The 21,765-nt window shown below is 41.6% G+C and overlaps 1 protein-coding gene across 17 annotated transcripts in view; it reads right to left on the bottom strand.

Annotated features, from left to right (window-relative positions):
* Positions 1–21,765, bottom strand: part of LOC126295497 (zinc finger protein ZFP2-like) — a 242,273-nt gene that overhangs the window by 190,916 nt on the left and 29,592 nt on the right. The window contains exon 1 of one of the 17 annotated variants that reach the window (XM_049988072.1): positions 13,998–14,053. The exons of the other annotated variants lie outside the window; for them this stretch is intronic. The gene's annotated coding sequence lies outside the window, so the exon portion shown is untranslated. Of the gene's footprint in view, positions 1–13,997; positions 14,054–21,765 lie in introns of those variants that run through there. 17 annotated transcript variants of the gene reach the window in all.

Here is a 21,765-nt window from a genome sequence, read left to right on the forward strand (position 1 = left end):
CTCTCTATTTCAAACATCGTCAGTTGTTTTGCAGACCAAATAGCAAAACTGATCTTCTACTTTTAGAGCCTTGTTATGTAATCTCATTCCTTCGGTACCACCTGATTTCATTTGACAACATTCCACTGCATTTGCTTTACTTTTACTGACGTTCAACTCGAACTTCTTTTAAGAAACTGTCCACTCCATTCAACAGTTCTTCCAGGTAATGTCATTGACAAACCTCAACATTTTTATTTCTTTTCTCTGGAGTTTAGTTCTCTTACAAAATTTCTCCTCCATTGTTTGTACTGCTCGCTCAAAGTACAGACTGAATAACATCAGGGATAGGTTCCAGCCCCGTCGCCCTCTCTTTTCGACCACCACTACCCTTTCACAAGAGTTGACTCCTAAGACTGCAGATTCTCTTCTGTACAAGTTGTAGAAACCTTATGATACCTGTATTGCATCCTTGCTCGTGCATTCCAGTCAACATTGTCAAAAGCTCTCTCTACATTAAGTAAAACGAGATATCTTCTCTACCACCAAGACAATACACATCCGTGACAAACAAAACACTGAGGAAAAATTCATTGTCATCACCTATAAGTCCAAACCATGTTTTCAGAATGGCAATCCCTCATATTCCAGCAGACAGTTTTCTTACACTACAGGAGTGTTACTGCAGTTCATTTCATTTCTGCGAAGTGTTGCCACCACAGTATTACATAAAATAATTACTATTTGTGATAAATGATAACTTACATCTAATATAACAATATCTGTTTTATTACAGTTCCAGTCTTGGATCACAATGTTTATTTGTAATCACTGGTTACAAATATACATTGTGAGACAAGACTGTCATTATACACTTATACATTCATGGATCACTGAAAAATTTATTGTTACTATGTCACAACATGTATAACAATTTTTGTTTGAACCTTGTTAACACATTAAAACTCTGTGCCGGACCAAGATTTGAAACGGGGGCCTTTGATTTTTGTGGGCAAATACTCTACCGACTGAGCAAACCGAGCACGACTCGTGATCCACTCTCCCAGCTTTATATCTGCCAGGACCTCAACTCCTACCTTCAAAAGTTGTCAGTCCTGCACAGATAGGAGTTAGTAGAGCACTTGCCAGTGAAAGGCAAAGGTCGCAGGTTCGAGTTCTCGACAAACACACAGTTTTAATCTGCCAGGAAGGTACGACGATCAATTTCATTAAGTGTAGGTGTAATACTGCCCATCATTTACTCGTATAGCAGAATCTATTTGTGACTCGACTGAGGATTTCTCGACAGGAAGGATGCAGCATGTTATCTCAGACAGAGTGTCATTGTCACGTGTACAAGTAACTCCAGGTATGCCCCAGAGAAACGTATCAGGATCCTTGCTGTTTGTATTGTACATTAATAACCCTGCAGACAATATTAAGAGCAAACTGACTTTTCATAGATGTGATACAGGTTTCTAAAACAAAGTACCATCTGGCAAAAGCTGCAAAAATGATCAATCAGATCTTCATAAGATTTTGAAGTGGTGTAAAGACTGGCAACATGCTGTAAATATTCAAAAATGTAAAACTGTACAGTTTAAGAAGCGAAAATACGTGTCGTCCTCTGACTACAATATTAACGAGTCACAATTGTCAACGCAAACAAACACCCAGGTGTAAATTTGTAGGGATATGAAATGGTACCAGGTAGAACAGAATACAGACATACGAAACACGAGATTGAAAAAAACTGCAAAATGGCTAGCCAGGACTAACTAGAGGACAAACGCAAGGCTCTAGAAGCGTGTGTAATTTGCAGATGAAAAAACACATTGCATATGCTTTATTTACGGTTCATTTTAGTTTGTATATTTCAGTGCTTGAAATGTCAGTTTCTATATCTGGCACACGGTGTGCCCGATTCCCCCCCCCCCCCCCCCTCCCCCTCTCCCCCTAAAGTTAGCTGTGGAAGATGTCCTTCATTTCACAATGTACAGGGCAAGTCACGAGGAAAGGTACACGTTTTGATGGTTACAGTATTGGTGATTCTGAACACACAAAACTTCACATGAATGTATGCTCTTTTCTTAACCGTATCCGATACACAGCTGTTTGAAAATCATGGGTATCAGTTGCATGACCTCCTCCTCCTCCTCCTCCTCCTCCTCCTCCTCCTCCTCCTCCTCCAGCACTCACATACAACTACAACCAAAGTGGCATTAGGCTTGCTTTACTGACCATCTAATTGCATACTTCACTTGCACACAGTGGAGGGACAAGTCTCGCAAGTTTAGACATCGTTTACCTCACATCTCGGCACCAGGTCTCGGGCACCGAGGTTACCGATCTCACTCTGTCAGATTACTGTACGTGGTGCTGGCTTAAGAGTGAAGTCTACAAGTGCAGAGGGGACACAAATGACGAACTTCTCGCTCGTATTTTACACGCACGTGCTCAAGTAAAGGATCTTACGAACAAGCTCAGATCGGCAACACAGGAGCTCTGTACAAGAACTGCAAAATGCACTGCCATCGGTGACGGACTTCTCAGAAATCTTTTGTGAGCAAATGTACACAATTAAACAAAACATTAATTAGCATGTTTCATTTACTATCCACCCGCATTTGGCCTGTTCCTCATATTTTCATTAGTTTACTAGGAAACTGTTACACAATGGACGCACACTCATACGAAGTATTTTGTTCAGTATCACTAATACTGTCGCTCCTCGAAACACGTACCTTTCCTCCCGACTCACCCTGTAGTGCCGTGTGAGTATTCCACATGTGTACCAAAATCGAGTCGACATGCAGACCACACTACCCAACGGCAGCATCCTCACTTGTAGAATCGTCGAACTCGGCTGTTCTACGAATTACCGCTCACTGCGAATGTCTGTGGACTCTCTCGTCTTCATTAGTGCAAACTGTAGAGACGATAGTGTTTCACACATTGTCCAACTGGTAGCCACTATCACAGTTCATCAGATTTTCCGCAAGGCGTATTTGCGCAGATCGTTTAATAACGGAGTACGAAAAAGGTGTTGCCGAGGTGACAATTCGCAATGTCGTCTAGAACACACACACTGAAATTCTCAAGATAGCAAGTATAAAAAACAGAGAATGAAACATTAATTACAACTTATATAGCAACTGTGGCATGAAAGTGGAGGAGTAGGTCAGAAGTAAGTGAGACTGGGCTGTGGCCTGTCCCCCACATTATTCAGTCTGTACAGTGACCAAACAGAAAAGGAAATCAAAGAGAAATTTGGAGGGGTATTAAAGTTCAGGGAAAATATAAAGGAAGATCGTTTTCTTACGACACAGTAATTTAATAAATCACCTCTCCGCAAATGTAATCTGCTGCCGACAGCAACCAACGGAGCCATTTCCCCAACGGTGAGGGTTTTACCGTGTATGCTACTGGTGCACTGTGCTGACAGGAAACCACAATTCCAGGAAAACCGTACCCCACATCGATTAGACATCTAGATAGAAGGTCCGTCTCAACACGGGGTCAGTATTCTCAAAGTTGATCGGGACACAATAAAAATAAATTGAAGATAATGTTTGGCAGTCAGAGAGAAATTTATTCCTGAACTCAACGATCCGAATAATTATCGAGGCACATCTCCACTTGTTCTCACCTACATTGTCCAGTCCATTAATGTGACCACCTGTCAAAAGCCAGCGTAACCAACTTTTGCAGCACGGACTGCTGCAAGCCGTGCAGGAGGGACGTGGAGCCATGCCGACTGCACTGCCGTGGCCAGCTGCACTAGTTTTCTCAATTCGGGATCCACTGCAGGAACAGCCCGATCGAGGTAGGCCAACAGTCTCGACTGGGTTTGAACTGGGGGCTTTGGCAGTCAGGGGACTACACTGAGATCATCGCGGTGCTCTCTGAACGGTGCACGTGCACCGCAAACTCTGTCGAGACATCGCAGACCAGCCGGTAGGTGCCACCGTGCCAACGAACGACAATCTGCACGTACGAGTGGACGTGGTCCCCGAGAATAGGTGCGTACTCGTGTCGATCCGCTGCACCTTCCGGGATGCCGACCATCCTGGGAATGCCACAAAAACATTCTCCAGTGCTTCCGGACAGTTTGTGCCTCACACGCCAGTGGCCATCTGTCCGATTGATTACAAAACATGAGTCATCTGAAAATGACAGCTGTCACCACTCGGTGGACGTGCAGTTGCAGTATCGGAATGCAAATTCCGGTCTCCGTCGTCGACGGACAGAAGTCGGCACGAACCGGGTGCCCGCTGCGGAGGCCCACGTGCGGCGACATTCGCTGAACAGTTGCCCATCTGTCTGCCCGAGCACATCTCTGCGATCGTTTACAAACTAAGCTGTTTGAGAAATCCTTCCACCCTCGGTCCGAAAGCCGACGGTCGAACCGTTTTGGGCATCAGATAAATTGCTCCATTTCCCCTTTATGACAATGACTGCAATGTTTTCCACATGCCCCCAATGTGAGTTATATATGCACACACTGCTAGTGCTGACACCTGCCATTTACGAGTGGTTACTGCACGTTGACACAAAACACAGACGGTGGTCACATCAAGGTGACTCAAATGTGTAAAGATTTTGTCTAGGATTAGACACACGAGAATTCAGGTGCAACTCTACTGAGAAGTTTCAAAATATCAAAGGGGATTTCGAAGAGGAAGGAGCTTTCGTGACCAAATTATCAGTCATTAATTGGTGATAAAATGTCAAAAAGTCTGAAAACAGAGATTTCAGTCATCACCTTTGTAGACTTCAAAAAAGCTTACGTCACTACCCAGTTTTAGTTAGTTAGTTAGTTATATTACTTGTTCCATGCATCATGAACACGAATCTTTCGTAATGATGTGGAACGTGTCAAAGTACAAAAGATTCATTTATCCCAAATAATCTTTGTTAGTCTTATATACGGTACAATTGTTAATACTTACTGTATTTCTTTAGCCTATGTCTAAAAATTCATCTATGGAGTAGAAGGAGTTGTCATTCAGGAATTCCCTTAACTTACTTTTGAATGCCGATTGGTTGTCTGTCAGACTTTTGATATTGTTTGGCAAGTGACCAAAAATCTTTGTGGCAGTATAATTCACCCCCTTTTGTGCCAATGTCAAATTCAATGAACGGTAGTGAAGGTCACCCTGTCTCCTAGTATTGTAGCTGTGGACTGTGCTATTAATTCTGAAGTGATCTGGGTTACTAACAACAAATTTCATTAGGCTGTATATATATTGTGAAGCTACTGGCAATATCCCGTATTCTTTAAATAATTGTCTACAAGATGATCTTGGATGAGCCCCAGACATTATTCTGATAACACGTTTTTGTGCAATAAATATGTTCTTTCTTAGTGATGTATTGTCCCAAAAGATGATTCCGTAAGAAAGCAAATTCGTGAAACATTAGTGAAAATCCTTAAGGAATTCAGTCTGCACCAAGAGCTCATAAACCTCATTGGAATACCCTTAAGAACACCAGTTCTGAAGGTAAATTTAGAGGTCAATTGTCTGAATCATCTGAAATTCAAAACGGGTTGTCAACAGGGATAGACTGTCACCATTACTGTCGTGTTGAACTACACGTAGGAGGAAATCGTGCGAGAATGGAATCAGAAATGCCAACTGAATATACAATTGGAATAAATACCTAATTTAATTTTCTAGCATACACAGGTGATCATGCGTTATTGACAAATACTGCGCAACAGGCTAAACTTTAAATTGTAAAACTTTACAAATAGCAACAAAAGTTGGTTTGGAAATTTCATTAGGAAAAATTGAAATATCCACCTTCAACATTGAAAGAACAGCTATTTGACTGAAGAGCAACAAAAAAATTTTGATTGTAAATAAGCTCAAATATCTTGGTGAAATATTAACATGAAATAAACGAGATAGTCTGAACAGAAAGCAGAACAACTAAACTTAAAGAAGCGCAATTAAACACCTGGACGACCTACAAGAACAAATCTCTTTCAATAAACATCAAACTCAAATGCTATTTACTCTATTGTTGAACCTGAAACAACATACACAAGTGAAACGGTATTCAAGTTGAACACCAAATTGACAACAGATAAACCACAGAAGACAAACAAATAAAAGGACAATCATCAACAAAAAAACACCTAAAAGGCAGACAATGTCAATTGCTGCCTAACAAAGCAGTGTATTGGAAAAGTGAGTCTGTAATAGGTGCAATGTGAAAAAGAAGGATTTCCTTTCTCTGCTAGACATCACGATTACCACAAACTAGGCTAGTGAAACAACTCCTCAACTATGATATCAAATTATTCCATCTTTTGCAACAATTTATTATCTGTGTACACGAAAAACATTTCATCTCTTCATGTGAGGCTTCTTCAGTAGTCTATAATATAAAGAGAATTATTTAATTATACATATTTTGGTAGGAGATTTGTACTGATTTTTGCCAGTTCATTTAAAATATCTAACTACTTAGAAAATAATAGAAGGAAACATTCCACGTGGGAAAATTATATCTAAAAACAAAGATGATGTGACTTAAAAAACAAAAGCACTGGCAGGTCGATAGACACACAAACAAACACAAACATACACACAAAATTCAAGCTTTCGCAACCAATGGTTGCTTCATCAGGAAAGAGGGAAGGAGAGGGAAAGACAAAAGGATGTGGGTTTTAAGGCAGAGGGTAAGGAGTCATTCCAATCCCGGGAGTGGAAAGACTTACCTTAGGGGGGAAAAAGGACAGGTATACACTTGCACACACACACACACACACATATCCATCCGCACATACACAGACACAAGGAAACATTTGTACAGGCAAATAGTTTGGGCAGAGATGTCAGTCGAGGCGGAAGTACAGAGGTAAAGATGTTGTTGAAAGACAGGTGAGCTACGAGTGGCGGCAACTTGAAATTAGCGGAGGTTGAGGCCTGGCGGATAACGAGAAGAGAGAATATATTGAAGGGCAAGTTCCCATCTCCAGAGTTCTGACAGGTAGGTGTTGTGGGAAGTATCCAAATAACCCGGACGGTGTAACACTGTGCCAAGATGTGCTGGCCGTGCACCAAGGCATGTTTAGCCACAGGGTGATCCTCATTACCAACAAACACTGTTTGCCTGTGTCCATTCATGCGAATGGACAGTTTGTTGCTGGTCATTCCCACACAGAAAGCTTCACAGTGTAGGCAGGTCAGTTGGTAAATCAGGTGGGTGCTTTCACATGTGGCTCTGCCTTTGATCGTGTACATCTTCCGGGTTACAGGACTGGAGTAGGTGGTGGTGGGAGGGTGCATGGGGCAGGTTTTACATTAAGGGCGGTTACAAGGGTAGGAGCCAGAGGCTAGGGAAGGTGGTTTGGGAATTTCATAGGGATGAACTAAGAGGTTACGAAGGTTAGGTGGACGGCCGAAAAGACACTCTTGGTGGAGTGGGGAGGATTTCATGAAGGATGGATCCCATTTCAGGGCAGGATTTGAGGAAGTCGTATCCCTGCTGGAGAGCCACATTCAGAGTCTGATCCAGTCCCGGAAAGTATCCTGTCACAAGTGGGGCACTTTTGTGGTTCTTCTGTGGGAGGTTCTGGGTTTGAGGGGATGAGGAAGTGGCTCTGGTTATTTGCTTCTGTACCAGGCTGGGAGGGTAGTTATTGGATGCGAAAGCTGTTTTCAGGTTGATGGTGTAATGGTTCAGGGATTCCAGATTGGAGCAGATTCGTTTGCCATGAAGACCTAGGCTATAGGGAAGGGATCATTTGATGTGGAATGGGTGGCAGCTGTCATAATGGAGGTGCTGTTGCTTGTTGGTGGGTTTGATGTGGACGGACGTGTGAAGCCGGCCATTGGACAGATGGAGGTCAACGTCAAGGAAAGTGGCATGGGATTTGGAGTAAAACCAGGTGAATGTGATGGAACCAAAGGAGTTAAGGTTGGAGAGGGAATTCTGGAGTTCTTCTTCACTGTGAGTCCAGATCATGAAGATGTCATCAATAAATCTGTATCAAACTTTGGGTTGGCAGGCTTGGGTAACCAAGAAGGCTTCCTCTAAGCGACCCATAAATAGGTTGGCATACGAGGGGGCCATCCTGGTACCCATGGCTGTTCCCTTTAATTGTTGGTATGTCTGGCCTTCAAAAGTGAAGTAGTTGTGGGTCAGGATGAAGCTGGCTAAGGTGATGAGGAAAGAGGTTTTAGGTAGGGTGGCAGGTGATCGGCGTGAAAGGAAGTGCTCCATTGCAGCGAGGCCCTGGACGTGCGGGATATTTGTGTATAAGGAAGTGTCATCAATGGTTACAAGGATGGTTTCCGGGGGTAACAGATTGGGTAAGGATTCCCGGCGTTCGAGAAAGTGGTTGGTGTTTTTGATGAAGGATGGGAAACTGCATGTAATGGGTTGAAGGTGTTGATCTACGTAGGCAGAGATACGTTCTGTGGGGGCTTGGTAACCAGCTACAATGGGGCGGCCGGGATGATTGGGTTTGTGAATTTTAGGAACAACGTAGAAGGTAGGGGTACGGGGTGTCGGTGGGGCCAGGAGGTTGATGGAGTAAGGTGAAAGGTTTTGTAGGGGGCCTAAGGTTCTGAGGATTCCTTGAAGCTCCACCTGGACATCAGGAATGGGATTACCTTAGCAAACTTTGTATGTGGTGTTGTCTGAAAGCTGATGCAGTCCCTCAGCCACATACTCCAGACGATCAAGTACCACGGTCGTAGAACCCTTGTCCGTAGGAAGAATGACGATGGATCGGTCAGCCTTCAGATCACCGATAGCTTGGGCTTCAGCAGTGGTGATGTTGGGAGTAGGATTAAGGTTTTTTAAGAAGGATTGAGAGGCAAGGCTGGAAGAGGAAATTCCTGGAAGGTTTGGAGAGGGCGATTTTGAGGAAGAGGAGGTGGGTCCCGCTGTGATGGAGGACGGAACTGTTCCAGGCAGGGTTCAATTTGAATAGTGTCTTGGGGAGTTGGATCATTATGAGTAGGATTAGGATCATTTTTCTTCGTGGAAAAGTGATATTTCCCACTAACACCAACCTGTCAGAACTCTGGAGATGGGAACTTGCCCTTCAGTATATCCTCTCTTCTCGTTATCTGCCAGGCCTCAACCTCCGCTAATTTCAAGTTGCCGCCACTCATACCTCACATCTTTCAACAACATCTTTGCCTCTGTACTTCCGCCTCGACTGACATCTCTGACCAAACTCTTTGCCTTTACAAATGTCTGCTTGTGTGTGTGTGTGTGTGTGTGTGTGTGTGTGTGTGTGTGTGTGTGTGTGTGTGCGCATGTGCGAGTGTATACCTGTCCTTTTTTCCCCCCAAGGTAAGCCTTCCCTCTCCTTCCCTCTTTCCTGATGAAGCAACCATTGGTTGCGAAAGCTTGAATTTTGTGTGTATGTTTTTGTGTCTATCGACATGCCAGCACTTTTGTTTGGTAAGTCACATCATCTTTGTTTTTAGAACTATTTAGAAAGATATGGTTGCGTTTTTTTAAGAATATTCTCCAATTTTGTATGAATAAAACCAGAGAAGTTTCTCACAAGTGGAGAACATTCTCTCTTTTTATGAGTGAGCTTCATAGCATACTTTGAGCGGAGTAAGTTGTGTTGTGGTTAAGCATTACCGAGTGTTTTTAGTGAAAAAAGGCGGAATTTATGTTCCTCGAAAGGCAAAAAAAGATATATGTAGTACAATGGAACACAGAAGAAAGGAACTGAAGGAGTTCATATAGATTTAACAGTGAAAACATTATTTGGCTGGCGAATCATTTCCTTCCCGAAAATCGCGAAAGAAGAGGAGCGTCCTTTCCAATTAAAGCAAAATGAAAACATTCTTGCACTATTTAGTGGTGTAGGAGAAGACTTGGGAATACACCACACTACAGTATCACAAACATTTTCATATATTCTGTAACAGATTAACGGAAAGAAAACCGTTGTGGATTCGATTTCCGAGTCACGTTAATGAACTAGAAACAACTAAAGTTAAATGGCAATCGAGATATAGGTTTCCATGTACAGTAGGGGCCCTAGACTGCACTCACATACCTATAACGAATCCGTTAACTAAAAGGGCTTTCCATCTATAAATGTGCAGGTGACGTGTGATAACAGTGAAATGTTTACGAGTGTTGATGCTTTATGACCTGGGTCCGTACATGATGCTAGGATATGGAAAAACTCATATGTGTACCGTATATTGTGAGGGAACCAGGGCAATGCCTCAATTTTAGGACACGAAGGATACAACATTGCACCGTGGTTAAGGACACCGTTTCAAAATCCCAAAACACCTGAAGAGAGGGCGTACAACAGATTTCACTCTAAAGAAAGGGTACTTTGGACAGGTAAAAAGGCGTTTCCCAATTCTGCAAAATAAAATAAGGCTTGCCCAAACAAAAATCCCCAGCATGATGATAGCCTTTGTTTTGCATAACATAGCAAAACATATAAGGGATGAGAGGCACCTAGTGATGACGACAAGTCTTCCAGTACTGGGAGTAGAGAAAGCAGCAAATGTATGTGTACGTGGAACAAATAGAAGACGGGAAATTGTTCATGTAATATGTCAACTGTAGTGTATTGGAGTCTGTCAAAACATTGTGTAATTAAACCAAATTTGTGTATTTTTTGTAATTACAATAATTTTTCCTGACGAAAATAAAAAAAAAAACAGTGCTCTGATGTTACATAATAAAATTCAGTTTAGTGTTTTTCATCATCTATCATCAATTTTACTTTCAAAAAAATTGTTTAACATTTAACAATTCAAACTGGAACAGAATCTTCAGATACTACAGTAAATAGCTTTGGACACAACATACTAACTTAAATTGTTGGAACCTTAATGTCATTTTTGTACTGTAACTTCAGCAGATTGATGGCCACAAGTTTTTGTTTCACATTCCCAAAAATTGTTCCGAGGATGATTTGAAGGTACTTAACAGGTGCTACAGTAAATAAGTGCACAACTGTCTAACCTGAAGCATTTAACATAGAATCGAGGTACTCTTTTTGCTTTACTTTACCAGAAATTGTTGTAAGGATGTGGTGCATCTATTTGCCTGACAACAACAATAAATAAGTGCATACACTTTTTAACATTTCACATTGGATTATGTTACTATTATTGTTTCATTGAAAAGAAATTTGTACTGAATAATTTTTGTAAGAGGATATGTAATTTGGTAAATGATGAATGTAAATGAACATTCTCTTAAAAACATGTTTTTATTATTAAAAACTGCTGCTTTAATGCGACATTACACAATTTGTTCTATTGTTTATCTTCACGCATCAATTTCTGCTTTCTTTTCAGTATATCTAACTTGTATAATAGCACCAGCCTTTGCAGCTCTGGATTGGACAAATTAACTGTCTCATCAGTTTCCGTACTCAATCTCCACCATTTAGACACACTCTCACGCCCCGAAACAGGCAGTTGAGCAGGTATGATGACTTCAGGGCCCATCAGATCTGTACGGTTTGCTGTGACAATTTGCGGAAGCTGCAAAATTGACTCTGGTTCGTAGAATGTGCAGTCTCTATCAGTTTCCTCCGAACTCCCTGGGGAAGAGATGACAGAGGTAGAACTACCTACTGCACAAGCTCCTAATAAACATAGAGAGAGAGAGAGAGAGAGAGAGAGAGAGAGAGAAGTAATAGTAGTGTGTGTCACGATTCAGTTTCGTATGGCAAGCAGGTTTATGCAGAAATGTGGGAGGGGTTTGCCCAGTTTCATGCACAGTACATTGATACTTCTACAGAAAAGTGGTCAAATATTAGACAAATTTTATGAAACACTGTTTCAGTTTCACACGTTAAAAACAAGTATTTTTCTGAATCACCATTTCAAAGCATTAAGAACATAATAATAATAATAATAATAATAATAATCGGAAAGTATGGGGCTTAACACGAACTCTGTGGATAGTCGAGTTGCGTCATCTCCATACAAAAACTTCAAAAATTTCTGTTTCCAGTTTTTCAGAGAATCTTAATGTTTTCCGTCTTATTTATATCCGTCTCGGCCTCGGTGCTCGATTTCATATTGTGCAGTTTCTTCATAATCTTCCCATCTTTCCCAAAACTAACCCTGTAATGGTGTTGTATTTCCTTAATAGAATCTGCTTTCTCTCTTTTTGCGGCTGAAGTTTGCGATTTGCTGATGATTGCTAGATAATCTTTTATTATTTTCACGAAGGCTATTTCTGAATCTTCATTTTGGCACAGAAATAATGTGAGAAAAACTTTCAGTATCATAAAACACACAACAAACAAAACAAACTGAGAACCAAAGATGTTGGATTTTAATCTCTTTGCTGAGAACTTACTTAATAAGGAGGGGAGGTAGAGAGAAAGTACTCCCAGGTCAGAGTTCATGCTTCCTAGTTTTTGTTCATACAAAACTGAGAACTTTCTCTAAGAATGTGCTTTTGCTCCGAGTATCAACTCTGGAGAATGTTCTCGTTTTTATTTATATGAGTCAATACCTTTACTTGCTTCACTATTTATTTCTGTAACACAACTGCAATCTCATTCATGGCCATTGCAATCAGCATAATCCACTTCAGAGTCATCTTCATTACTACAATCTGCATCAGCACAGAGGCTCTAATAATTTAATACAATCGAGTCAGTGTAAGGTGATCCCTGACAGCTGCACTGGGCTCGCCATGGCAGCTTCACGTGCCTACTGCAGCCGATCACGTAACACAATTTTGTGAATGTCTCTATAGCAACAGCGCTGCCACCTGCCAGATATCTTCTTACTCTGACTCAGCTATAGCTTTGCCAATGAATTCCGTAAGCTGCTCGACTACACCGACACGAGTTCCTATATAGACCACACGTTCTGGGATTTCACTAAACAACAAAAAATACTGCTACAGTTAATCTAAGTCACTATTTGTCAAAAACAGTAATTGTTCTCCGTAATATTTTAGTGCAAATACTTTGCAGAAATAAGTTAAAACACAAAATCACCCCTACACTACAACAGAACCTCGATTATCTGACTTTCGATTAACCGATTTCTCAGATTACCCGTCTGCAAATGCCAGCATTATTGATCGATTTTCTTCTGCCACAAAAGGTGTTTCTCTATGTCGTGCTCCTTACACTGTTCAGCTGACAGACTACTGTACTGCTGGACTGTTTGCTTTAATGTACTTGTTAATCTGCTGTTTTATCAGTGTGCTATTTAAATTTTGTACAGAATTCCAATTAATTTGAAAGTTGCAGTGTAGTTTTATACAATTTAAATTGTGATTTAGAAATGCAAGGAATTCTGAAAGACTAAAAATTGCTACAAAACAGAAAAGGAAATGTATTGCGTGCACAATCAAACAGAAACTCTGTGTTCTACAAAGATTTGACACAGGTGAGTCAGTTGAGAAATGAGCTTCTGAAAGGGATGATGGAGTGACAACCATTACAGACTGAAAAAAGAGAAGCAAAAAGATCTTTATGTTTTTTGTTAACTGTAAATGGTGAAAATGCTTTAAAAACTATTAGAAAAACCAAAACCTGAACTCTCCGATAAAACTTTGTGAGTTTGGTTCCATAAGCAAAAGACACAAGGGGGCCCACTTCCGGGCCCTAACAGGTGAAGAAGCAGATTCCAAGCAAGTGACAGTTGGCTTAACTGGTGGTAAAATTGTCACCGATTTAGACAAGTTGCTACGTCAGGTGAAAAACTTTTTCCTGAAGACGATCAGGGTGTATACACAGACAAGGGGGGGGGAAATCACCGATTTCTCCTGGATTTCCCGGTAAAAAATACACGTGCTCCTCGGTCAAAACACACTTTTTCCCTGTTAACTGACAGTATATTTTCTCTCAGTACTGTGTAACTTATCAATCTTTTGAATGGTTATGATTTTATACAAGAGCGTCGAATTTCCCGGTACTTTAGAAAACAAAACTCGGAGGAAAAAACACATTTTGGAAACATCTTCGATGTACAGCAACATGTACACTGCATATTTTCATATTACAAAAGTATAAATTCGAATTCCACCTAACACTGCACGTTACTTTCCGAAGCACTGAAATCCAGACTGCGTTCTACTTTTGTAAACCAGTCATAGGTCATGTCACGTGATCTCGCCAGCCGATGACAGCGAATATTCAGAGCTTAGGACACACGATGTAGTCGGCCAATAGCAACATCACTGTTAAGTAGCACGAACACACACACAGCAACAGTTAATGATTTACATTAATATACATAACGTTGCTACAAGAAAAGAAAAGCTTTCACTTAAGTTATAATATTGGTGTCTAAGATTAATACGCTGCAAGACAAGCTAACCTTTCACATATAATGTTGGTCTTTTATGTGCGTATTACACCTTAAGATCTATCACACAAATGAGCAAGTAAAATTTTTAATAATGACATAAATGTCTGATCTTCTGGGATCAAAATTCTTCCAAATGGCTCATCATCAAAGAGTTTATTTTTAAATGAGAGTCAAACATTCTGTGATTTAAGAAATTCATCGTACATTCTCGCACATAGTTCAACTTGCGTGAAAGGAAATTTACTTTGAAAGTAACGCTTTTCAAACGACCATTCGCAGTATTTTCCCACAACCTTTTAGAAATAGGTTCGTTTCAGCAGTTGCCAGAGCGTGCCAGATAACGGGTGCCACCATGCTTGCGTAGCTCCTAGGACTTAGGAGGCCCATACATTCTTACGTGTAAAACATTGAAAGATCTTACATTATGTCATAAAAGAAAAAAGGCATCAGAGGATACTCCAAGAGCATCGGAATTTCGTGACCATACTAATATGTGCACATTTGAAGTGCACATTCGTATCTCCAAATTCCCAATGAAGTAGGCCTCGACCAGATATCAAGCTTTTCAGTGTGGTTTTTGGGACGTAAATTTTCTTGGAGTACCAGTAACGTGTTATATCATGTTTGGTTCTTTATTGTCGCATAATGCCATACGTGGTAGAAGATGAAAATGTGCACTTGAAATGCAGCGAACAGTTGAAACTAGCCAATAGTGTGGAATTAGACACTTTGTTTCAAATATATTGACTGCCTCAGCAGAAAAAATTAATAAAAGGAAATTTCTTTAGCAAACCAACAAAAATACCTTCATTGTTCTGCAAGGTGATTAATGCTTGACTGTCAGAAAAGTGGAAATAAAATAAAATCTGAAACTAATAACATATTTTTGCCTTCCGTAATTATGTGAATGTATTTTAATTTGCTCGATATCTCCTGGCCACAGAAATCCGTTTTGTTTTCATATGACGTGAGAGCAGTAAATGAAGAGGAAACAGCAAAATCACTAACTGTAAACACGGGTCACATGGAGACTACACACTCCACTATAACTCAGACCGCTCTGCACATCAGCCCCGGATCTACGATATTTCAGAACCGGGGCAATACTAGACAGTGGCACCCCCACATCCCCCCCCCCCCCCCCCCCCCTTGCCCGCACTCTCCCTCGAGCGTTTGAGATAAGACGTCTTAAATTTTTTTAAAATTGAATTTTCAAAAATATGTTCATTTTGTAGTGCACACCTATCAGAAGAGTCTGCTGCATAAAACGTGTGTTCGAGGAAATGTAAGACAAGGTCATTTTTATAACATAACGGAATATAATTCACAAAGTAGCAAATCAAATGCCTATTAGGCCTACTACAAGCAATAAGCTTTACGTTAGGAAATAATTTCACAACTTCATTCATACGCTCAAGTTTCTCGAGCACGTGATCGAAAAGTAGTAGTACGAAATTTTTATTTGGAATCGTCACATTTTTCCATAATTTGTGTGTTGTCCCCGTGTCTTTTCCTTCCTCGTTCTAACAAACAGTCTTGTCATCACTAATTCTGTAACTATTCCTGCCAACGTCAAAGCTTATTCGCCAGTTAACTTCATTAACTCTGCCACAATCACCAGTTTAATTATCTCACGATTATTCTCCGGTTAGGCGTCGTTACGTGTTCGTACGACGCGTTTTCGCATTGCTTAAAGTGGTTGCTAGCCAGGGACTGTACAACTGGCCCTTACTAGTATAGCAATCTGGCCAAAACTTTTCTGTCAAAATTTCCTTTTCTCGAATACACCGAGAAGATAATAGGTAATCTTTCTTACCTATTATTCCTCTTAGTCGTTTAGTCTGACTCTGGCAGTCTGAGACTATGGATTTCGCTAACTACTCAGTTGCACACGCGCACAATCCCGCTCGTAACTGCTAAAACGAATCTAATGTAAGCAGTTGTGAGATCGCGCTCTTCGGAGCCAATTTGTCATTACGAAGCATTGCGTAGTCTTCCTTTGACACATTTTGCTGATGGCGGATGCTTGTACGAGCACTGGGTTCTGTTCTTGTATATGGATCATTTCCTTTGTAATTTAAGTTTTAATTTTGTTTTTTCTCTCGTTTGTGTTATATTGCTGCAGTGTTATTCTGCAGTAGTGGGATACGGTAGTATCCTTTGTCAGAGTATCGGTTCTTACCAGTCAAAATTACAAAAGTGTAACTGAAAGCAAAAACAATGAAAAATACCTGGAATTCTAAAATATACCCAGTTGTTTCCCAGTTCTCCCGGGTCGTATACATCCCGACGATACGTGTAGGGACTCTGTCGAAAAATTTGAAATAAATAGTCTCGTGACATACATTGGTACTGATGAATTATACGAGACTGATGAGACAGCACTGAACTATAAAAGGCTCCCTCGAGAAACTCTGGCCTCTAAGAATGGAGCAGTAACAGGCTCAAAAGTTGCAACGGAAAGGCTAACCGTGGCAACTCGCAGCGACCCAAGTGCTGGCCATTACTTTCCGTTGTTTGTAATCGGCACATCTGAGGGACGAAGAGCTCTCAAAAACAAAAACACGACAGCACTTCCTCTTTATTACAAAGCTCAAAAAAGTGCTCGAATAAATGGTATTTTTTTAACAGAGTAGTTTTTTACGCATCACTTCCAACTACTAAAAACCACACGAAATAAAAAGGAACCTATCAACTAGTGCAACTGTATTACTAGACAAAGTGCCGAGCCCCTGCTCGGAGCCTGAACTTTAACGAGGTGACATAAAACCTGTGTTTTTAATGCCTCCCCTCTCCCACGTGAGTTCTTTAATCCGAGCTACAGACCAGGGTGTTATCGAGCTGCTGACACGACATTACAGGAGTAAATATGTCAGTCCTCTGTTAGACAAATGAGAAGACGGTTGTGAATTTTTTGAAGCAATGGAAAGCCTCAATGTAAAAGATAAATCTACACACTTGCTCAAGCTTGAGCATAACTTAAGAAAACCACTCTACAAAAATTGTGGGAGAACGTCTGTCCTAGCCTACACAAAGACCAGCATATTCCAGAAACTGGAGATTCAGTCACTGATTTACAAACTCTTCAGAATCGTACCCAGCCTGCTCATGCAAACGAACAGCTAGCAGAAGGTGACACTGCTCACGTTTGCAATGGAGAACTTGAAGATGGCCAGATGACTGATCTCATTTTGCAACAGTATAATGATGTGCACAAGGAGTCGGCTGTTGAAGAAAAGGAAGACAACGAAGAGATCGGCCATTCTGCAGCAAAGGATGTCTCCAAGACTGCCCTCAAATACGGTGCCGTTCGTGAAAAGTGCAACAACGGGAAAGAATTACCGGAATAGCAACACGTGTGATGGAAGTGGCGACAGATGCGCAAGCAACATGCGATACGTTTTGCAGCGAGATGGGGTACACGTAGGCCGAGCAGAGCCCTCTCGTGTCAGTCTGACGGGGTCAGTGTTGCGCCTAATGTAGTCTGTACAGAACTGACACTCGAGATGGAAACAAAACAGTGAGTGCCAGCACACACCGTCGATGTCAAAGGGAGCAGTAGCGGTACGTGGGCGAGTTTGAACGGGGCAGAACTATCAGTCTCCGGGAAACGGGGCTGTCGTACCGTGAGATTTCAGCTCGCACAGGGCACACTGCTACGACAGTGACGCATGTGTGAAAGCAGAGGATAGAGGAAGGTCGTGCACAACGTCGAGCGCGAACTGGACCACGGAACACGACCACAGCACGAGACGACCGTCACCTTGCCGCACAACCATTACAGACCTTACACTGTCATCCACCGTGTAGGCTCACAGTCGGAACACTGCAACAGGTGTGAACTCGTGTGCACTGACAGTTCGTCCCTGTCTGCTGCAGGTCGGACTGGTTGCAGACACGCCATCATGTCAGCTTCCATTGCCCAGAAACCACAAGCTCATCCGACTGCAATGGGGACACGAACGCAGTCACTGGGGTGCCGAGTGGCAATGTCTAATCTTTTCAGACGAGTCCCACTTCAACGTGTCTTACAGTGATGGGCGCATACGTGTCCGGCGGTACCGTGGTGAGCGCGACCTTCTGGGCTGCACTGTGGAGCAGTATAGCAGACGAACGCCAGATGTGACAGTTTGGGGCACCGTCACTTACAACAACCGATCGCACCTCGTACGTATTGTGGGCAATTTGAACAGCAGCCAGTACCTAACGGAGGTTGTGGAGCCTGAGGTACTTGCCCTGCTTCTGACATCTCCACAGGCCACATTTCACCAGGACAATGCCCGGCCACATATTGTGAGGAATGCACAGTGTTTCTTTGAAGAACGAAAGGTACTGTTTCTTCCCTGGCCTGCACGTTTGCCAGACGTGTCATCCATCGAACACGTCTGGGATACGGTCGGTCGGCACCTGGTGTGTCACGGTCCTCCAGTTACTGATCTCACAGATTTGTGGGCTCCGATACAAACTATAATAATAATAATAATAATAATAATAATAATAATGGCGTGTGGCGAGGGCCTCCCGTCGGGTAGATCGCTCGCCCGTTTCGATTTGACTCCACTTCGGCGACTTGCGCGTCGAACTGTGTGGAGGGAAATCCCTCAGGAATGTATTCAGAACCTTATCGATAATATGACAATGTGTATAGCAGCTCTAATTGCAGCGTACGGTGGCTACACGACATGCTGAATAGTAGGACTAAAAGGACATGTACAGATTTGAAAAGGTACCTAACTTGTGGTATTAAATTAATTGAATTCATGTGTTTCCTTCTCGGTCTTGCAATTTCTGCAAACTGTAGTGTATTTGGAACAACAGCTGAATTACAAGCAATGCGAGTAAGGAAGTGGCATGACGCAGCTTCAAAGCCAAGGTTTAAGAAATTTGAACAAAAAGGCATTTTACACTTTTTTTAAATTTTCAGTGTGTGGTGTTTTCCGTTTCCCTTACTCTTTATTAAAAATGTATTTTTTTATTTAATTTTGACGGCTTAGATAGTTTAGTGCTCTGTAAACGATTTCTTCCATTCTTCTCCAAGTATCCGACCTTTTTAGTGTTCCGAGTGCTCTGCGCTCTTGAAAGTGGTGGTTAATCGAGGTTTTACTGTTAAAAAAACAGTACACATGATGGTGGGGACAGATAGCACTCAAAACGTGGCAGATAGCTAATAAATGATGACAGTTTTGTTTGTGAATTGAGAGTGTTACAGCCAAAGGCTTAAATTGAAATACCTAATGGAATAATGAGCACTAACATGAAGAAAATAAAGAAACAAATCAGAGAAGCTTACAAAAATCCAATTAGTAGCTGTAAATACAGTAATAAACAAAATATTCCATTTTGTCCTACCCCGTGCAGACCTCTTCACCTCTGCACAGCTACTGCAGCCCCTGTCCACTGGCAGTTGCTGGCTGTAGTCAGCCTCAGGACTTCCTCGACAGCTTTTACCTACCAGGCTTCCCTCCATTACGAAGTTGACGATTCCTTTACGCCTCGGGATGCACACATCGACTGATCCCTTCTACCGATCGAGTTGTGCCGTAAACTGACCTGTTCACCAATTCAATTTAATATTATCTCTTCGGTTATCTGATCCTCCTGTTTAATATTTAGCATTCTTCTGTAGCACTGAAGATGAAAAAAATTTCTTCTCTTCCTCGAAAAGTTTATATTGTAATTAACAAAATATTGATGACATTTCCTACTCGTGCAACATTAGACAGGTATATTAGCATCTTTCACAACTATTTCTTAAATATACCTAATGTTTTGTATTCATTACTCCTGCAGAATTTCACATTTATTTAGCAGTCATTTCAGTTACGGAGCTGTGTTGTGTACTTCTCTAAGAAAATTGTTCTTTCTGCTAGTTTCATAGCTGTGAACTTGCCTGTCTAACACAATTCGCTGTGTGATTTCATGTAACATACACCTTCATATGTATACTATTATGAAAGCATGAGAATTTTAAATTTTACTGATTGCACGGTTTTCTTCCGACAGGTGTTAAGCAGCACTTGTATCACCCCGGAACACTGTACCACAGAGTTTAAGGCTATTCACACCAGTGCAAAAAGCCAACCTTCCTCATTTATGTTTTCAGCGCAGTATGTCAGCAAATTTAATATACACAGTCCTGTTCAAAGTGCTGTTAATTTCACCGGCTCCTATTTGTACCCTGTCACTACTGATATGCAATACTGACCCTGTGTTAATCACTGGTAAGGCACAAGCAAAACAGATTCTTTGGAACACTCTTCGAGAAACATAGTCCATTAACAAAGGAAGCAGCTTACAAAACACTCATCCGACTGATACGTGAATATTGCTCGTTAGGCTGGGCTCCAGTACCAGATAGGATCGATAGGGGAAAAACGGAACATCTACAGAAGAGCGGCACATTTTGATACACATTCTATTTAATAAGCACATATCTCGTCAGATGAATCGCCAGCTAAAGTGGCATTTACTGAGAGAGAGAGAGAGACGATCTGCAGCACATTATTGTCTACTGTTAAAGTTCTGAGACCTTACATTCCTAGAAGAGTCAACCAATGTATTGCTTCCTCCTGTGTATATCTCACAAAAGGACCACAAAGATATATAAGAGAGCTCTGAAGCTCGAGCCAACAGTAATCATTCTTTTTGCAAACCATATGCGACTGGGACAGGAAAAAAAGACACGTACACAAAGTACCCTCTGCCACACACCATACGGTAGATTGCCGAGAGTAGATACAGTTGTAAACCTGCACGGTAAATTCAGGAAACTTACCATAAAACAGACAAACATCTAACAAGTATTCTGCTGCATATTATGTAGATATATCGCACATAAACCACAAAATATACAAAGGGGTGGGAGATATTACATACCTTTTAGCTGAATCTCTGATCACGTTGTTTTCTGTATACATTTCTGAACTGATCTTCACGATCTCTGCACGTCCTTCCTAACAGACGGGTGACAGTAAATGTCTGTATTCAGAGTGGGAGTGCGTGCGATAGTGTGCACGTTTTCTCACTTAGGAGTATTCAAAGTGTCCGAAAATGTTACAACAAACTTCTGGGCATTGTAGATTGTGGCTTAAGGAAAAATATTGAGGATAGGAACACATGTCTGGGAACGTCACCTGACGACGCTACAGAGCATCGAGGTCACAAGTGTCGGCGACTGCTGCCAGGCCGTCCCTTTGGCAGTAGGCGCGACTTTGCACCTCGTGAGACCATAGGTGGCACGTGTCTCATACCACATTTATTCGAACCTAAGCCACACTTTTTTTCCGGTTTTTGTAATTCAAACAATCGCCTGTGGCTTAGAGTCGAGTGCAAATCAAGCGGAAGTTCTGAAAAATGTTGGTGGGTGCCGCCACCACTAACTTCTGCCGTCGAAGATATGTAGCACTACAAAGGCATGCTTTGTAGGCACACATATGAATACTAGCATCAAATCCTCTGCGTCAGTAAATAAGTGAAAAGAAAA

Source organism: Schistocerca gregaria, chromosome 11 (assembly GCF_023897955.1).
Source record: "Schistocerca gregaria isolate iqSchGreg1 chromosome 11, iqSchGreg1.2, whole genome shotgun sequence".
Taxonomy (NCBI): Eukaryota; Metazoa; Arthropoda; class Insecta; order Orthoptera; family Acrididae; genus Schistocerca; species Schistocerca gregaria.